The following is a 14,724-nucleotide window of genomic DNA, read 5'->3' on the forward strand; positions in this document are numbered from 1 at the left end:
TATGAGTTATCCCCGGATTGCATGAGCATACAAGTTTGTCCACTGAAAATGCTTACATATGCAATTTTAAAATTTGGCTTCTCTGATTACTCACACGTGCAACTTGGAATATCACTCTGAAAATTTTGTGCCTGTAAAAACTAAACCATGTTTGCAGAAAGTAAATACAAAAGGAGCATGAATTCATACAAAAATTACCATTGATATTTGTGCATTTGTTTGCATTATTCACCCAGCTCTAATTACCTATACACGCACACACTATTTTATATCTATTTTATATATAATGTGTACACTAATATATATTGTAGTGTACCCTATATATATACACACACAAAATATTAGTGTGTGGATCTAAACAAATAACTATTGTTCTATATTATATTATAGGGTGTAACGGGTTGGACTCACCCCCACGGCGCCTCCTACTGGTGACTCCGGGAATTAGCTCTGTCCAGCGCTGGAGCGCCCTCTGCAGGCCAGTGATCCACCTGTCCTCTGGCCCCCGTGTCCCTCCCTGGACCCGGTGCCTCTTTTCTCCAGGGTGCTGCCCCTGGCAGTAACCCCTTTTCGCTCTGGGCTTCCCCTTTTGTCTCAGGGAACCCCCACCCTCTATCCCTACCTTGCCTCAGTATGTGGCTACTGTCAGTCCTTGTCTAGCCCCACACCCTGGGGCAGACTGCAGTATCAGCCTATTCATCATTGGCAGGGTTGGGTTTGGACCTGCTGCTTTGGCCTACCCCTGGGCTGCCCTCTGCAACCCCCAGTACCCGTTGGCCTTGTGCTAGGCCGCAGCCTGGGGCTTTCCTGGCTAGAGCTCCTCAGCCCCTCAGCCTTTCCCCAGCCCTGCTTCACCCTAGGTACTTATCTCAGCTCCTAAGCAGCCAGGCCCATCTCCCTCTGAAGACAGAGAGAGACTGTCTGGCTTCTGGCTTCCAGCCTCTTATAGGGGCCAGCTGGGCCTCAGTTTGGGGCGTGGCCTCACCTGCCACCACTTTCCCCAATCAGCCCAGCCTTTAGAGCCACAGCTCTCAAGCCCTGCCAGGCCACTTTTTAAACCCCTTCACAGCAGGAGCAGGGTCCACCCTGCTACATAGGGCCTAGAAGAGTCATGCCTTTTACTCCAATCGCCAGTTTAAAAGCACTTAGCTAGAGCTAAACAATTTCAGTATTGCATCAGGGTAGACTGTTAACAGTAACCTTGAGAGAGCTCTCTGGCTTCAAGTATTGGCTTTGAAGTGAACAGCACATCCTCTGTGTAGTGCTGTGGGTGCCCGTGTAGAATGTTCACTTAGCTCAGTTATCTTCTAGATTTCTGAGAGTGATTCTGACAAGAGTTGCAATGTTTCATAATACCCTGTCATTTTCTAGACCAGGAGTGGGCAAACTTTTTAGCCTGAGGGCCACATCAGGGTTCTAAAATTGTATGGAGGGCCAGGTAGGGAAGGCAGTTCCTCCCCAAACAGCCAGGCCCCTGGCCCCATCCACCACCTCCCACTTCCCACCCTCTGACTGCCCTCCTCAGAACTCCCAACCCATCCAACCCTCCTGCTCCTTGTCCCCGACCGCCCCCTTCCAGGACCCTCCGCCCCTATCCACCCCCCAGGACCCACCCCCCGCTCCCTGTCCCCTGACTGCCCCAACCCCTATCCACACCCCCTCCCCCTGACAGGCCCCCAGGTACTCCCATGCCTATCCAACCCTCCGTGTTCTGCATCCCCTGACCACCACCCCCAGAACCTTTCCCCCATCCAACCACCCCCTGCTCCCTTTCCCCTGACTGCCCCCCGGGACCCCATGCCCCTTATCCAACACCCTCCCCCCCACTCCCTTACCATGCCACTCAGAGCAGCATGTCTGGCAGCCATGCCGCCTGGCCGGAGCCAGCCACGCTGCTCCGCTGCCCAGCAGGAGCTCACAGCCCTGTCACCCAGAGTGCTGGCAGCACAGCGAGCTGAGGCTGTGGTGGAGCGGGGACAGCAGGGATGGGGCCGGGGGCTCACGGGCCGGGCAGGACAGGCCCGCAGGCCGTAGTTTGGCCATCTCTGTTCTATAACGTAAACTGATGAGATGTTGACCCATTTACAACCCTTCACAGGGCTTATTCTGGAAAGTTCAAAACGCTTTGAACTTTAACAAATATACTTTTTATGGATTATTTTCAACTCTTTATGCACTTTTCTGCCTATAGGAGAGAGACAGGTGAAACTGAACATTTGGCTCATGCGTGTCCTCCAAATACACAGGGTGAAATTCTAATTCTCATTGACTTGAATGGAGTCAGAATTTGATCCCATAACACAGAGTGACTGAATAAGCATTGCTGAGCAATGCTGCAGCAAGGTGCACATTGTTCAAGCAAACAGACTTAGCTGTGTCTTACATTTCAAGACTGTTTTAATTGCCAGGATATTATTTGTCTTGAAAGATGTAAGATATGAACAACAGTAAACAAAAATGGGCAAAATGTACTAAATGAGAAAATGCAAATAGTGACTTCTCTGAATTTTGGAGTAGCATAAAATTGAAGTTGAGTTACACTATGATTAACTGATTTAGATTTATTTCTGTGGGGTAATTATCCTCAATCAGATTCTGCCAATGCAATTTTATACAAATTGTCACTTTATATTTTGTTCTGTGGTTTCAGGTGCACACAGAAATCATGTCATATGTAATACTGGTATGCAAGATTAAAATTGGAAAACAGCATTTAGGGGCAAAACAAAAAATGGTAGGTAACAGCTGATACTGGCTCATATTGCCGCCAAATGCATAATTCTGAGACCCTGAAAGGCCAAGAGACATCTAGATTTATAGACGGGCTACAAAAATCTGTGACTGACTGACTCTCTATGGAGTGATTAAACACGTACATCGCAGGAGAAGGTCAAATTATATGGCAACTTACAAAGAATATGGCCATATTTCCAGCTCATGTCAAACCAATTATAAAGGTCTGGACTATTGCAATCTAAATCCTTCCTGTCTAATTAAACAATCGCTTAGGACATGAACAAGGCTGCACTATTCCTGTCTATCCTGAGCCGCTCTTTGCATGGCCTCTTTGTTGTTAAGTCCCGTACATTATCTGTCTCAGAGGTATTCTTTTGGTTGGCCCTTTCTGCATGTTCTTCCAGCTGCCCAATAACATGCCTGCCATGGCATCTTTTACTCTTAACACATGTCCCCATCATCTTTTCTAGATAATTTTAGAAATTGGGGTTAGTGAACTCTGATGGATCTTGGCATCGGTTAGAAATTCAGTTTAAGACATAGTATTTATCTGAGGCATTCGCTTTCAAGGTAAACAGAAACCTCCACTTAAGACAATAGAAATATGTGACCTCACCCAGGCAGTGTTGCTGAGCATAGTTACAGATAGGTTCTGAGTATGGGAATGAGGGAGAAAAGGTTAAACAGACAAATACTGGGAAAGAGCAAGACAGCCTGAAGGAAAAACTGAAAGCCTGTTGACTACCCCAGAAGAAACAGGGGGAGGAGGTTTTTGGGTCGGGGATGCAAGCTAAAAAGAGTGTGCTTGGTGTTGTGAGCAGAAGAAGTGGCTTCCTGCTATTTCATTCCGTCTGTGTTCAGAAACACAAGACTTGGTACATTCTTTGTAAATACACATAACTGCATAAAATAAATACCTGACTATCAATTTCTCCTCCTAACTGTGATAATTTACTAGACCCCAAATTTTTGTCTAGCCATTTTGGTCAAAAGAGGTAACTAACATTTTAAAGCAGAATAAGCAAATACTGTCCTGGTGTAAAATTATCCCAACTGAATTTTAAAACCTGCCACTGGAATCCCAGGGGTTTATTGAAGATGATTTATGGCCTTTGCTTTCAGACAGATGCTAGAAATTGATTTCTCATGTTCAATGCAAGTCTCACAGCTGAAAAAAATCAAGTATTGATTCCACTAAATGAAGCCGTTTTATAGAGTTATAACTTGTATATACCAACAATTAAAGCTGTATATCTCACAGTTTCTGAGTAACTGCCCCTATATTTCCCACTCGTGGTCCTTGGCTGGCACCCGCTTAAAGGTTTCTGTCTTCCAGCTGGGCAGGGACCCATATCTCACTCCCTTCTGACTTGGGTTTTTAAGGCTGAAAAGCTCCCTGACCTACACTGTGATACCTTCAGCAAGCCAGTTTGCCTAAGAGAACAGGATCTGTGCTTTGCTTTCTCTCAAAAGGCTACCACCGGTGAATTGTCCATAATTACAAGTTATCACAAAGCTCCTTTTAAGCAAGCACATTTATTCTTAAAATAAAAGCATTACTGAGAAAAACGTATCAAAACAATAAAGGAACCTATACACATGCTAAGCTTACCAGAGGTCACCTCCAGCTCCAACATTGGGCACTAGTAAATGTCAGTCCTTCAACCCCCACTACTGGGTTTTCCCTGTGGTTACACGTTCACATCCGTCTTTAGATCAGGAACCAGAACAAAAGCCCCTACTCAGTTTAAGAACGGGCTATTTATCCAAAAAGTCCTTTCTTGGTCTGCTGGTCTCTGGAGACTTCAGTCAGAACCAGAATACGAGAGCCTCCCCAGGAGGTGGTGCCTCCTTGGAGGTGTTATAACCTGAGTGATTTGCCTTAATCATCTCCTACTGCTTTCACTTCCTGGAGGAGCTGTGGTAGCCCTGCCCCCATGGAGTGCATATAATCCCTGGCCCACAATTATACACAAACCATTCAAACACTTAAGACAATATGATCTTGCAAAGATACTGCAGGAAGATGCCCTCTCACTGTATGAATAAGAACGAAGTCTGACTGGGTACCCCATGTGCATCCCCCAGCTATCCTTCATACCACTAGGGAATGCCATTAAAATTATATTTATTTAGTCATTTTGATATTTTGGGAAACAGCAGTTACTTGAAAAGGCTGAATTTACAGGAATAATGGCATATCAATCAGCTCAGTCCTGGGACACACTACACCGCGTTTAGGGTTTGGCATTTCTGACATTCGTGATGAACGGATATCAGGGTGAAAGTAAAAATGCACATCAGGGGGTCAGTGACCAAACTTTCCTGCCTTATACCACCTCTGAGTTTGTATGCAGAGATAGATCCTAGAGTATGAAAACAACAGCATGAAGGGAGCTAACAATAGCAATGCCAACAGATTTAAAGCCACTACTATATGTAGGTACCACCCTGCTTCTGGGCCAAACAATTTCACCCCAGCTCTCTGTTCTAATACTAATACAATGCCATTGATGAGCACTGTGCTTTGCGAATAAGAAAGAAGACAAGGTCTGTGTCCCAAGAATCTTCCATTACAAATTATTACCATGTAAAGGACTGAAATAACTTAACCTTCCAGTTGTGGGGTTTCCATGGAATTCTTCTGCTGAGGGAACAGGATTTGCCCCCAAAAGGACAACTAGGGACTCAGCACTCAGCCCATGGATTCCTTAGATCTATATACATCTCAAGAGGACATCTGCTATGTAGGCAAGAAGCACTGATGCTGACTACCTGATGACTTCAATGACCGAAGCGTTAAGTGCTTTTTAGACTTGTTACCCTGCAGACCTAACACAACTAAGGGTACGTCTATGCTACAAAATTGGGTCGATTTTATAGAAGTTGATTTTTAGAAATCAATTTTATACAGTCGATTGTGTATGTCCGCATTAAGTCAGCAGAGTGCATCCTCACTACCGTGGCTAGCAGTGGAGCAGTGCATTGTGGGAAGCTATCCCACAGTTCCTGCAGTCTCCGCTGCCCATTGGAAAACTGGGTAAAGCTCTCAATGCCTGATGGGGCAAAAACATTGTCGCAGGTGGTTTTGGGTACATCTCGTCATTCTCCCCTCCCTCTCTCCGTGAAAGCAACTGCAGACAATCTTTCATGCCTTTTTGCCTGAGTTACCCATGCAGATGCCATAGCACAGCAAGCATGGAGCCCGCTCAGCTCACCACTGCTGTTGCGAGCATTGTAAACACCTCACGCATTATACTGCAGTATGTGCAGAACCTGGCTAAGAGACGGCAGCACGAGGACGATTGTGATGAGGACTTGGACATAGACATTCCTGAAAGCCTGGGCTGTGGCAACTGGGACATCATGGTGACAGTGGGGTTGGTCGATACAATGGAACACCGATTCTGGACCAGGCAAAGAAGCACAGACTGCTGGGACTGCACAGTGTTGCAGGTATGGGATGATTCAAAGTGGCTGCAAAACTTTCACATGCGTAAGGCCTGGAATTCTGTGAGTGCCCCGAAGTGCAGGAGTACCAAGATGAGAGCTACCCTGACTGTTGAGAAGCGAATGGCGATAGCACACTGTGGTAGCTTGCAATGCCTGACTGATACCGGTCAATCAGGAATCAACTTGGAGTGGGCAAATCTACTGTGGGGACTGCTGCGATTCAAGTAGCCAATGCAATCACTGATGTTCTGCTATCAAGGGTAGTGACTCTGGGAAATATACGGGTCATAGTGGATGGCTTTGCTGCAATGGGTTTCAGTAACTGTGGTACAGCGATAAATGAAACGCATATCCCTATCTTGGCACCAGACCACCTTGCCAACCAGTACATAAACTGCAAGGGGTACGTCTCAATGGTGCTGCAAGCACTGATGGATCACAAGGGACATTTCACCGACATCAGCGTAGGATGTCCGGGAAAGGTGCATGACATTCGCATTTTTAGGAACTCTAGCTGTTTGAGCAGCCCAGAAAATTACTGTTGGGGATGTTGCAATGCCAATAGTTATCTTTGGAGATCCAGCCTACCCCTTGCTCCCATGGCTCATGAAGCCATACACAGGCAGCCTGGACAGTACTAAGGAGCAGTTTAACTATAGGCTGAGCAATTGGAGAATGATGGTAGAATGCGTCTTTGGACGTTTAAAAGCTCGCTGGCTCTGTTTGCTGACTAAGTTAGACCTCAGCGCAACCAATATTGTTATTACTGCTTGCTGTTTGCTCCATAATATCTGAGAGACATTTATGGTGGGGTGGGAGGTTGAGGCAAATCTCCTGGCTGCCAATTTTGAACAGCCAGACACCAGGACGATTAGAAGAGCACAGGTAGGCGCGCTATGCATCAGAGAGGCTTTGAAAACCAGTTTCATCACTGGCCAGGCAACAGTGAGACAGTTGTGTGTGTTTCTCCTTGATGCAAACCCGCCCCCTTTGTTGAATTTAACTCCCTGTAAGCCAACCACCCTCCCCCCTTTGATCACAGTTGCCAAAGGAAATGAAGTCACTATTGTTTTGGAACCATGCATTCTTTCTTTATTAATTTTAAAAAAGGGAGATAACTGATAAGGTATCCCCCAGCTGGGGTGGAGGAGGAGGGGAGGAGGAAAGGACAAGGCTACATTGCTTTACTGTAGCCACACTACAAATCAAAATTGTTTGAATGACAGCCTTCTGTTGCTTGGGCCATCCTCTGCAGTGCAGTGGCTGGATGCTTGGAGTCTCTCCCCCTCACCCCCCACGTTCTTGGGCATCTGGGTGAGGAAGATATGGAACTTGGGGAGGAGGGCATGCGGTTGTACAGTGGATGCAGCGGCAGTCTGTGATCTTGTTGGCTTTCCTGAAGCTCCACCAGATGCTGAGCATGTCCATTTTGCTCCCCCATTAGCCTCAGCATTGCATCCTGCCTCTTCTCATTGCACTCACTTAATGCTTTCCTGGACTCTGCCACTGAATGCCTCCATGCATTGAGCTGTGCCCTATCACTGTGGGAGGACTGCATGAGCTTGGAAAACATGTCATCGCGAGTGCGTTTTTTTCACCTTCTAATCTGTGATAACCTCAGGGACGGAGATTATAGGGGGAGCGCAGAAACATTTGCACATGTGGGAGGATAAAAAGGGAGAGTAAAATTTAAGATGATACATTTCTGAGAACAAAAGGGAGACTTTTTCACAGTGAATCAAGCAATTCACAGCAGACAGCACATGTGCTTTAGGTACAAGGTTGCCTTTTATATTGAGCACCTGCTGGTATGGTGACACATCACACACATCTGGGCAACAGAATTTGGTTTCCAGGCAGCCATGGTAAGCCAAAGGGTACACGGATTTGGCTTCTAACGCCTTGATAACATGTGGGAATGTTTTCAAACTGCAGCACCGTCCTTTCCCACAGCAAGCAATGCCGGTTGGGTTTGCCATTTAAAAGGAGCGGGGCGGTTTTCAGGTGCGGTTTTCGGGACCTCCTCCCACCCCTCCACGTGGCTATTTGGGATGATCCCTTCATCCCTCTCCCCACCGCGTGGCTATTCTCAGGGATGATCCCTTTTAGCCAAGCGCAACCAGCCCAGCATGAACAGAGTCCTTTTGCTGTTCCCTTACAAAAATTCCCCTATTTAAACCAGGTGACCATGAATGATGTCACTCTCCCTGGAGGATTCCTGCTCCATCCCCAGACATAACAGACTTTTCCAGTAGCTGTACTGGCTGCGAATGCATCCCAAGTCTTCAGGGAAAAATCAAACATTAGTGCTTTTAAACCCTGTACTGTAGTTACAAATGTGCACTCACCAGAAGGGCCTTCTCCACTTTCAGGGTCGGGGATCCCACCTTGGGAGGGTATTGGCTCCAGGATGATGAAAAGCTCCTGGCTGCCGGGGAGAACGAATTCACCACTTGCCGGCTGTGCATTCTCCTCCTCATCCATAAAAGCCTCTTCCGTGTTGCGTAAGACTCCCCCCTTGTAGATGTCCGTGGACAGTGGTGGGGGTAGTGGTAGGGTTCCCCCCTGCAAAATGCCATGCAGCTGATCATAGAAGTGGCATATATGCAGCTCTGACCCAGAGCCACCATTTGCCTTCTTTGTCTTTTGGTAGGCTTGCCTGAGCTCCTCGACTTTCATGCGGCACTGCTGTGTGTCCCTGTTGTAGCCTCTGTCCATCATGCCCTGTGCAATTTTGGCATATATATAATTAGCATTTCTTCTTTTTGATTGGAATTCTGCCTGCACAGATTCTTCTCCCCATAAAGCAATCAGATCCAGTGTCTCCCATTCACTCCATGCTGGAGCTGGTTTGCGATTCTGGGGGGACTGCATGGTCACCTGTGCTACTGAGCACACCACACTGACCAAACAGGAAATGAAATTCAAATGTTCCCAGGGCTTTTCCTGTGTACCTGGCTAGTGCATCGGAGTTGAAAGTGCTGTCCAGAGTGGTCACATTGGAGCATTCTGGGATAGCTCCCGGAGGCCAATAACGTCGATTTGCGTCTGCACTACCCCAAAATTGACCCAGCAAGGTCAATTTTAGCGCTACTCCCCTCGCCGGGGAGGAGTTCAGAAATAGATTTTAAGAGCCCTTTAGGTCGATGGAACGGGGTTGCTTGTGTAGACACATTCATTATAAAATCAACCTAAAGCGATTAAATTCGACCTAACCCTGTAGTGTAGACCAGAGCTAAGGGTTTGTCTTCCCCATTCTACAGGGATGAGATTGCTAAAGTGCACTAATATGCTGTGCACTAATTGGTTCATGTAGACCCTGCTAGTGTGCTTTAACAAAGCGCTGTTTGAAACAGTACTACATTAAAGCACAATAGGGTATCTTTAGTGCACACCACTTGGTGCTACACAGACTAAGTTAATGTACACCAAGCTAGTGCATTTTAAAAATCACACCTCTCTAAAGCACATTATACCATCATGTAGACAAGCCCTTTGAGCGTGAGCTGGATTCTATCCCAGTTTGTGCAGCAACAGAAATATTCACTAAGTTCTATTTCCAACATTGTTTAAAGCTTTAAAGGCAAATTGGAGGCAATGAGGTTACACAGTTGAAGATGAGGCCATTGTATGAAGACAATGGGATTGAAGAAGCGTGGTGGCATAATTAGGCCTGCAGAATCTTTAGTAATGGTGATGAGGCATGAGCCAGGAAAAAAAAAAAGCTGGATTTTCAGGTCTTGGGTTGATTTTGCTGGACTAACAATTTGGAAAACAAATGTCTTTATTTGTGAAATGAGCAAATTTGCCTGGAAGTCATTAAGACCATAAATATGGGCCTCAAATGCCATTTTTAGACTCACTTTAAGGTGAAAAATCTGCACACATTATTGCAGAAAACCAAACCAAAGCAAAAAAAGCCCTCCAACTTTTGAAGGATACCATGCTTATAATGCTTAGAGCAACAGATTGACAATAAGGACTCCCAGGTTTGCTACCACCTTGCTGTCTAACTCACTAAACCTCTCAGTTTCCTCCTCTGCAAAATGGAGATAATACCTACTTAGTCTTAGTAAGGGGCTTTCAGACCCTCTGATGAAAGGGACGATACATAAACTATTACTAAAACCCATGGATTTTCTTTTCTCTATGTTCTAAATGCGTACGTTAATTTGTCCTCTCACCTGATTATTCAGGAGGTTTATTCCAGACAAAAGCTGGGTAAAGATGCCTTACAAAAGATTCTCATTGCCCTGGGATTTTCATGAATAAGATTTGGGACTGGGAGGGAGGGAGGGAGCTAGGAAAACCTGTACAACAATGGCAGCAGGGAAAAGATGACAAATCACTCAGGCAAGGGGAAGGAATAATCCACACTAGGGTGGTCCCCCCTCCAGTGACTGGTCCACATAAGATAAGAGTCTACTATAAACTGCCAGCAAAAGAAGCAGTTTATTTAACTCAAGTCTTTTCCCTTTTTAGCACTGTTATACAGTTATTAGCACAAAAATGGGACTCAGTGGAGAAAAATCTATTTCAAATGTATGGTAAGTATATTTACCAAGGTGCATCACCATATGCACATTTAGTTAAGAATCATCATGAGATTTTTATAATATGCAGAGCTTCCTTATCATGACTATACATGAAATGATCACAAAAGATGTTTTTAGGGTTGTGAAATTACAAGGGATTATACAAATTAATCCCTACAACTAAGGAAATAAGAATTGACAATCTGAGTTAAGAAAAAGGATGAGTTAGTGTATAGATACAACCTGGAGATGGGGAAATTATTTTGTCTTGATTACATGTTCATGTTTCTAAATGTCTATCATTTTTTCTTAATGTTATAGTCACTTGGAAAATACCAAATTTAAAAAAAGTTAGTGCACAGCCTTTTTGATAGAGGTACTGCCCCAAATTTCTTCACCAGATTTGCATTACTTGTTTAATTGATAATTTGAAGAAAATAAAATTAAAACACAGTGCAATAGTCTGACAGTCACAATGGATTGCTAATTCACTTTAGCAGCACCACAAATGCCAGGTGATTACTACTCAGTGTGCATATTCCTAAAGCACTAGGGCATGTTTCAGAAATTTCACTGACTAACTCTTCATTGCTGCATATTTTATTATGGCCCCGATAGCACCAGGACTGTATCATAAACTAATGAAATCCAATTACAATGCGAAAATGCACTCATTTCTCACTGGCTTGTAGGATATTCAATGACTGCTATTTATGCAGAAACTTCAACAACTCAAAAAAATCTAAATAGAATAGAAGGTACAGAAATGTACAACAGCTATAAAAAATTAAACCTCATTTCAAAATGGTCATAGTAGCTATTTGAACAATACACAATTGGGGCTAATTTACCCCTTTCCCTCACTTCACGATTCCCAAAACCATATTTGGACAGACATACACAGTGGATGAAATCCTGGCTCCATTGAAATCAATGAAAGTTTAGCTATTGACTTCAATAAAGCCAGGATTTCATACCTTCTCCCCAGCTTTTAGTGTGTTTTCTATAGCTTGACCAATAGTAACTGGAGTTTTGCACACACCTGCAGCTGATCCCTACCTTTGATTAAAACTTCTGACATTGGGGACTAATACTTATGCAAACCAAACCCAAGTCAGACAGGCTGTGAGAAAAAGTGAGGTTATCTTTCCCTCCTCTCACTTGTTAAACACAGAGTGTGAAGATTCTACAATGAGAAAAATCAGAAGATTGGGTCTGCTCTTGCTGGGTTACATGAAGGATATTTGACTGCGTCATTATACTAAGCCATATCCTTCACCCTAGTAACATTCTTGCAAAGCAATCACGCTGCTGTCATTCCTCTCCACAGAGGCCCATGGGTTATTAAGAAAGAGAATCATATTTATGAGCGAAACTATTTAAGGGAAGAACAACTCCTCTTCTTATAAAATGAAGCCAAATGCTCTGGTTTTCTAACAAGTACCTCCACAATGACCTTGGGACACTTATTCACAACTGGGACTGCACATGATATCATTTCTAAACCACACCTGAATATTTTTCCGGTAGACATGAACACACACACAAACAATATTTCCTGTAACAGATGCCCAGTGTAACAGTAGGAAATATATAGTAATGACATTTTTACAAGAAAAACACATACAACTATCATCCATGGATAGACAGTTATCAGAACTCTGGTGAAGTTCAGAAAAATTGTGTGTCTTTATGTCCATCTCCAGTTTTTCATTCGGCACAATACAAGACATATATCAAGACAGTCCCTGCCCTGGAATGTTACACCCTCAAAAACAGGCACAGAAAAATAAACCTTAAGGGGATGAGCAGTGGTAGACTTGTATCAGAGGGGTAGCCGTGTTAGTCTGGATCTGTAAAAGCAGCAAAGAGTCTTGTGGCACCTTATAGACTAACAGACATTTTGGAGCATGAGCTTTCGTGGGTGAATACCCACTTCGTCGGATGCATGTAGTGGAAATCTCCAGGGGCAGGTATATATAAGCAAGCAAGAGGCAGGCTAGAGATAATGAGGTTAGTTCAATCAGGGAGGATGAGGCCCTCTTCTAGCAGCTGAGGTGTGAAAACCAAGGGAGGAGAAACTGGTTTTGTAGTTGGCAAGCCATTCAGAGTCTTTGTTTAATCCTGAGCTGATGGTGTCAAATTTGCAGATGAACTGGAGCTCAGCAGTTTCTCTTTGAAGTCTGGTCCTGAAGTTTTTTTGCTGCAGGATGCCCACCTTAAGATCTGCTATGGTTTGGCCAGGGAGGTTGAAGTGTTCTCTTACAGGTTTTTGTATATTGCCATTCCTAATATCTGATTTGTGTCCATTTATCCTTTTCCATAGAGACTGTCCAGTTTGGCCGATGTACATAGCAGAGGGGCATTGCTGGCATATGATGGCGTATATTACATTGGTGGACGTGCAGGTGAATGAACCGGTGATGGTGTGGCTGATCTGGTTAGGTCCTGTGATGGTGTCGCTGGTGTATATGTGGGCAGAGTTGGCATCGAGGTTTGTTGCATGGATTGGTTCCTGAGTTAGAGTTACTATGGTGCAGTGTGCAGTTACTGGTGAGAATTTGCTTCAGGTTGGCAGGTTGTCTGTGGGCGAGGACTGGCCTGCCACCCAAGGCCTGTGAAAGTGTGGGATCATTGTCCAGGATGGGCTGTAGATCCCTGATGATGCGTTGGAGGGGTTTTAGCTGGGGACTGTATGTGATGGCCAGTGGAGTCCTGTTGGTTTCTTTCTTGGGTTTGTCTTGCAGTAGGAGGCTTCTGGGTACACGTCTGGCTCTGTTGATCTGTTTCCTTATTTCCTCGTGTGGGTATTGTAGTTTTGAGAATGCTTGATGGAGATTTTGTAGGTGTTGGTCTCTGTCTGAGGAGTTAGAGCAGATATGGTTGTACCTCAGTGCTTGGCTGTAGATCGTGTGGTGTGTCCAGGATGGAAGCTGGAGGCATGAAGGTAGGCATAGCGGTCGGTAGGTTTTCGGTATAGGGTGGTGTTAATATGACCATCACTTATTTGCACCGTGGTGTCTAGGAAGTGGACCTCCCGTGTAGATTGGTCCAGGCTGAGGTTGATGGTGGGGTGGAAGCTGTTGAAATCGTGGTGGAATTTTTCCAGAGTCTCCTTCCCATGGGTCCAGATGATGAAGATGTCATCAATGTAGCGCAGGTAGAGAAGGGGCATGAGTGGACGAGAGCTGAGGAAGCGTTGTTCCAGGTCAGCCATAAAAATGTTGGCATATTGTGGGACCATGCGGGTGCCCATAGCGGTGCCACTGATCTGGAGATATATATTGTCATCAAATTTGAAATAGTTGTGTGTGAGGATAAAGGCACAGAGCTCAGCAACCAGTTGTGCTGTGGCATCATCAGGGATACTGTTCCTGATAGCTTGTATTCCATCAGTGTGTGGGATGTTTGTGTAGAGAGCCTCTACATCCATGGTGGCTAGGATGGTGTTTTCTGGAAGGTCACCAATGCATTGTAGTTTCCTCAGGAAATCAGTGGTGTCACGGAGATAGCTGGGAGTGCTGGTGGACTTTATACACATTACCTACATACATAAAAATACCTACAAAGCACTAAGAGGTTTGAGAGCTTGTTACCTAAGGAGCTGCCTCTTTGTGAGATATCGAAGTTAGAATCAATGGAGTTGTTTGAACTGGAGCACGCTTGATTTAAATGAAAGGTAGTTGCTGGCAGGATGCTTTCTTGTAACAGGTATTCAACTCTGGAAACGTGCATCAACTCTAGGCCCAACAGAGCCAAGATCTGTTAACTTCTCTGCATGCTGAAAATTGTGGGTTTATAGCTGGAGGTGCTGGAGAATGAAGGAGTATTTAAGAGGCGGGGTTATGGTATGGAGGGGTACAAGCAACCTATTTCTTTACATTTGTGGAAGAATCTATTACCAGGAAGTTTTCAAAAGAATATTTGAAAAATCCAAGTAATACGCTGATTTTTTTAAATATTTTTCCTATACATTATTTAGTGTTTTGAGGTATCTAGG

Source organism: Mauremys mutica, chromosome 11 (assembly GCF_020497125.1).
Source record: "Mauremys mutica isolate MM-2020 ecotype Southern chromosome 11, ASM2049712v1, whole genome shotgun sequence".
NCBI lineage: Eukaryota > Metazoa > Chordata > Testudines > Geoemydidae > Mauremys > Mauremys mutica.